General features: G+C 56.2%; 1 protein-coding gene across 2 annotated transcripts in view; it reads right to left on the reverse strand.

Annotated features, from left to right (window-relative positions):
• Positions 1–662: 662 nt before the first annotated feature.
• The window catches only part of NCS1 (neuronal calcium sensor 1), a 61,787-nt gene continuing 57,126 nt past the window's right edge, over positions 663–5,323 (reverse strand). For both annotated transcript variants that reach the window (XM_024126307.3, XM_028497502.2), the window contains exon 8: positions 663–4,994. The gene's annotated coding sequence lies outside the window, so the exon portion shown is untranslated. The remainder of the gene's footprint in view (positions 4,995–5,323) is intronic.

Consider the following 5,323-nt stretch of genomic DNA (forward strand, 5'->3'; position numbering starts at 1 on the left):
GGTCCAGTGGTTAGGACCCTGCTCTTTCACTGCCAGGGCCCAGGTTCGATCCCTGGAACTAAGATCCTGCAAGCCACGTGCTGTGGCAAAAAAACAAAACAAAACAAATTAGAACCCAGCTGGATATCCCTCAGTGTCAGCAGCTCCCCAGGCCTTCCAAAGTGTGGTCCCAGACCAGCAGTATCAGCATGGCCTGGTAACTTGTTAGAAATGCACATTCCTAGGCCCCGGCCCAAACCTAGCTAATCAGAAACTCTGCAGATGGCAGTCTGGGTTTTAACAAGCCCCCAGGTGATTCTACAATGATCAGTTCTGAGAACCACTAGTCTAGGCCCATGTTTTCAAACATTATTAAACCTTTAGAGAACCCCAGGAGATGAAACGGGCAGGAATGGAAATGCTAGGAGTGACACGTGGGGTGTTGTGGGCATTCACTCTGCTGCACTCTTGAGGCTTCCCAGAAACACTCCTGGAAATGTTCTGGTTTAATCATTACACCCAAGGTTCTCACTCGGCACATTCCTTCTCTTGGGGAAACTGGGCAGACAGCACCCAAAGCAAGAGAAAGGGTGTCACAGGAGGAAGAAGAAACCTAAAACGAAACAAAAAAGAAACAGACAAAGCAACAGGTCCACACAAGGAAGGCAAAGACAAGTCAGGAAGTGTGTTTAATTGGCGTGACAAGGACGACATACAACGAGAGCACGAGAGGAGGCCTGGGCATGCTACGTGGCCCCTGTCCACCCCAGGGCCTGCCCCTCCCCCAGAGCCACACACCAGCAGATTCGGACAGAACAACACCCCAAAAGAGGCTCAGAGGGATTGGGGAGGCAAACAAAGAAAATCACCACCCAGGAAACATTGCTTTTTTTTTTTTTTTTTTTTTTTGAGTTGCCCAAATTCCTTTCCAAAGCTGCAGGCTCTGGGCGGGGGGGCACCATGACAATTGAGACTCCCACTGGCCGTTCACCTCGGCCAAGGCTCTGATAAGTCCACTCACGGCTGCTCCCCGCAATGGCCCTGTGACATGGGCTGAGCAGAGACTCACTCCCATCTGATGGATGGAGAAACTGAGTCCCAGTGAGAAGTGACTTGCCCAGAGTCCCAGACAAAGCTGGTCACTGAGTCAGACTGGGAGCCTGTGGCCCTCCCTGGGGCCATGGGTCAAGGCAAAGACACATGGAAAACAGAAATGTACAGCCTGGGCAGGGGGCAGTTGGGGTGGAGGTGGAGGGGATTCTGCATTTGTCCCAATCATGAGGAGCAGACAAAGCCTGAGAGGCCTAGATGCCAAGACAGAAGATGGGACCAGCTGTGTATTCAACAAAAGCCTTTTATTCATTCAAAAATCAACCATTGGGTTTATTCCGCAGATATTAAAAAAGGTGGGGGGGCAAGGCTTCCCATTACAGTGCCCTTAAGCTGATTCACTTGCTATCTCTGGGGTAGACCTAGAAGAAGGGCGTCTGGGAGACATGCTGCCAATAAGGTGGGGCTGGAAGCCCAGGGCCTGGGTGAGATCATAGCCACCCCCCGCCCCCCCCTCGCCTCCCCGTCTGCGGCCTCCCTCTCAAATCACCTATTTGTCTGGTCAGGTCCCCCAAATGCCTTTACTGATCATCGCCACGAGGGGGCGCTCCCGTGTTCCCCTCAATCCCTTAGAAGCTGAAACCACTGAGAACCCGGTAGCTTTCCACTAGGTTAGCAGTGGGGCTTTCCCCAGGGAGAGGCCGCACCTTCCCAGGGGGCCCAGGAACCCCACACCCCAACCCCCTAGAGAAGAGACAGGGTCCCCGAAAGCCCAGACGCATCTGTCATCTAGGAAGTTGGCTGTCAAAACGAAAAGCATTTCAGGGGAAGAGGAGGACACACATCTGCCTTGACGTTATTCTAAACATTGCCTGGTTAAATACTAGAAACTCATGACGTTCTCCTAAGTACCATCAACGCAGAGTGGGGAGCGGATTCTATGAGGAAGAGGCCAGGGCTGCTGCAGACAGACTGCCCGAGGCTGGCCCCTGCTCCTGGGCTGGGTAGCGAGGGCTAAGAGCCTGGCTTCTGGCTGGTCTGGAAGCCCCAGAGAGCAGCAGTTGATGGGGCTGGGCCTCGGGTGGGAAACGGTGCTGGGGAGAGAGGCCCATGGGCTGCTCAGGGTTCCGAGGGTGCTGCAGCTAGAGGCCTGGTGAGAGGAGGGGACGGAATTGTCCCTGCCCGCAACCTTGGACAAAAATGGCCGGCGTCCAGCACCCTGCCAGGAAGAAGCGTGGCCCTTCCAGCAGCTCTGGACTGTCTCTGGGCAAGGACCCAAGGTGTGCCTGGGGCATGGGTCCACAGTACCGCCTGCTAAGGTCAAAAGCCACACGCGTAGCTCCAAACCAAAAGCCTAACGGTGAGGAGGTGGGAGGAAAGCCTTGCACACACATCTCCCTAGACTCCTAGGAATCAATGTCTCAGCGGGCAGGACCCACATGCTTAACCTTGGATAATTCTTAGCCACAAGCCCTTTCCCGTGATGCTCCAGGACAGGCTGCACAAAAGCTCCTGCCCACTGGACCAGAGAGGTAAATCGAGGCTTAGGTGGAGGCCAGAGAAATCATTTGACCTGGGGAAAGGCCCCACTCTCCCCGTCTCCAGCCCCAAGCCACCAAGTTCACCTGCTGCCCTAGGGTCCTAGGTCAGAGCCAGGCTGAGGAACTGCAGGATTTGGTGGTGAGTACTGGGCCTCCTGGGCCAGTGGCCTGAGCAGGAAGGTGACCGCAGGGGCCTCAAAGAGCCCAAGCTTCAAAGTCACCCATGAAAATGGAACCACTGCTCCTATCCCCGCAGGATCTGGGGGGCTTCCAGTGGAGGGAGAGGGCAGCCAGAGGACTGGCAAATGAAAGGAGGGAGAGACAGGGGCTGGCCAAGCGGTCCAGCCTGCAGGAGCGGACATGCAAGTCCCACGCTGGCAGAGCCACTCTCTGGCGGAGGGTCTGCTGTGAGAGTTAAAGAGCAGGAGAAGCTCTGGCCTCCTGGGAAAGTGCAAAGTGGACGCCAAGGGCAATTTAAAGTGGGGGCCGAGGGTCAGCTCCTCCCCTCCGGTGGCCGGGATAAGTCAGGAGGTGATAGGCTGCTGACTTCGCAAAGAAGAAGCAGGGATTCTCGAATCCGGCCTGGCCCTAAACAGTCTGGGAGGCTGCTTCTCACCCAGAAGCCTTCCCTGGGTGAGGACTAGTTCTGGGTCTGAAAGATAACTCAAGAGTCCAGGAGGGACCAGGAAGCTCTGCGGGGAGGGACAGGGTGTGTCACCCGAACCCACACACCACGAACAGTGACTGCTGTGTCCCTGAAGACTGTGCTAAGAGACAAACAGTGACTCGGACGGTCTCCGCGTCTGCTGGGGTCTATAAACTTAGCCACAGACCTCAGAATCACCAACTGCAGGAAACCCAAGCTTAGAATTAGACGGCATCAGCACGAAGGGAAGCCTTCCGATCCCCCAGCCCGGGCCTCCCGGCTCTGCAGCAGGGGTAGCTGGGGCCCACAATCACGGAGCAAGGGCCAGCCTCGGGATCCTGCCTTCCGGCCCAAGGTCATCTGACTTTCCTGGTGACAGCTGTGGGCCTGCCCTGTCTCAGTGGCAGGCAGAGCTAGAAGCTTCCCGTGAGCACATGCGGGCCACAGCCCAAGAAGCTACCTGAATGGGACTGTCTGCGGCCCTTCTCTCCCCGCCTCTCCCTTCCGGCCTTTCAGCTAAAAGAGGGAAAGATATTGTGGTCCGCTGGACGAGGCAGGCAGGAAGGCAGGAAAGCAGGATGAGCGGCTATTCTCAAAACCCACCAAGGAGGGAGACGCAGACTTTACACCTGCTCCCTCCCTCCTCCTTCTCTCCTTAGGTTCTCGGTCCACCCCCGCCCCTTCCTGGCTCCCAGTCTCAGCACAAGCCTCGCCACTCTCCATGGCGCTGCAAACACCAAAGCAAGCACTGAGAAACCAGAAGATGTCCCCTGTTTGTCCTCAGAAAAGAGGTTATGGACCCAGAGGAGGATACAGGACCGAGAGATGTGTGAACGGGGAGCAGAGAAAAGAGATCCAGGAGGGAGGCATTCGAGCTGGAGGGAACAGTGCATTAGCCATTTAAGAAGCCCACCTTTCCCCTCTCCAAACATCGAGCACAGTATCTGAAAAAAAAAAAAAAAAAAAAAAAAAAGATTTTTGGCTTCTTGGCCGCTGCAGGCCACCATCCTCCCAAGCGCCTGGGCAGGTGGGCGAGGGCGTGCACGTGTAAACTGTGGGCCCCGCCTCCCTGGGAGCGTCAGACACACGAGGCAGCAGCAACAGTTACCAACCAATAAATAAAAGGTATCAATTATATATGTATATAAAAAAAAAAAACTTCACTTTCCTCACAGAAAGCACAATACTGTTATCACAAAAAAAATCACCAACATTGTAATTAATCATCCTATCCGCGCAGGTGGTCTTGCTGCTCGAGGATGGGGCGCCAAATCACGATGGGCAGGGAGGCTCCACCACGCCCCGACCCCCCGTGGCCTCTCCCGCTGCCAAGGTCAAGGCAGGAGGCAGAGTTCTTTGACGTCCCCGAGGCCTTCTCCCCATCTGTCAGTCTGAATCTTCTAGGACAGAAGGTAGTTTTGGTGTTTTTTTTTTTCTTTTTCAATGTCTTTGAAATAAAGAACGAAAGCACACACGCAGGAGAGCAGGAGGGACCGAGAGGCCGCCTGCGAAGCAGCCGAGTCCTTGGTTTTGCAGAGGGCTGGAGCCTTTTCCCATCCGTACTGTCGTTTTCTGGACAGGCAGAAGTTGGTGGCAATTGGAGCCGGTGGCTTCAGGCGGCGGGTGGGTGCGGGGCGGGTGGAGGAGAGCCGGGCCTCACGGTTCCAGAGCAGCCCGGCGGGGCGTGGATGCGGAGAAAGGCTGGGTGGACACAGGAGGGTGGTGGTGTTGGGGCGGAGGTGGCCTCATGGCACGGGAGGAGAGTGGTTCCCAGGCATCTGGAAGACACAGGGAGGCGGGGGCGGGTTCAGAGCTGGCTGCCAGGGACACAGAGCGGGCGACAGTCAACTAGAGGACCAGGCAGCATTATATGTCACAAGTCCTAAAAATGTGCATGCCCTCCGATCCACACATTTGGTGCTTAGTATTTACCCTTAAGAAATAGGGCTTCCCTGGTGGCGCAGTGGTTGAGAGTCCGCCTGCCGCGATGCAGGGGACGCGGGTTCGTGCCCCGGTCCGGGAGGATCCCGCATGCCGCGGAGCGGCTGGGCCCGTGAGCCATGGCCGCTGAGCCTGCGCGTCCGGAGCCTGTGCTCCGCGGCGGGAG

The sequence above is a fragment of the Physeter macrocephalus genome, chromosome 13 (assembly GCF_002837175.3).
Source record: "Physeter macrocephalus isolate SW-GA chromosome 13, ASM283717v5, whole genome shotgun sequence".
Lineage (NCBI taxonomy): Eukaryota > Metazoa > Chordata > Mammalia > Artiodactyla > Physeteridae > Physeter > Physeter macrocephalus.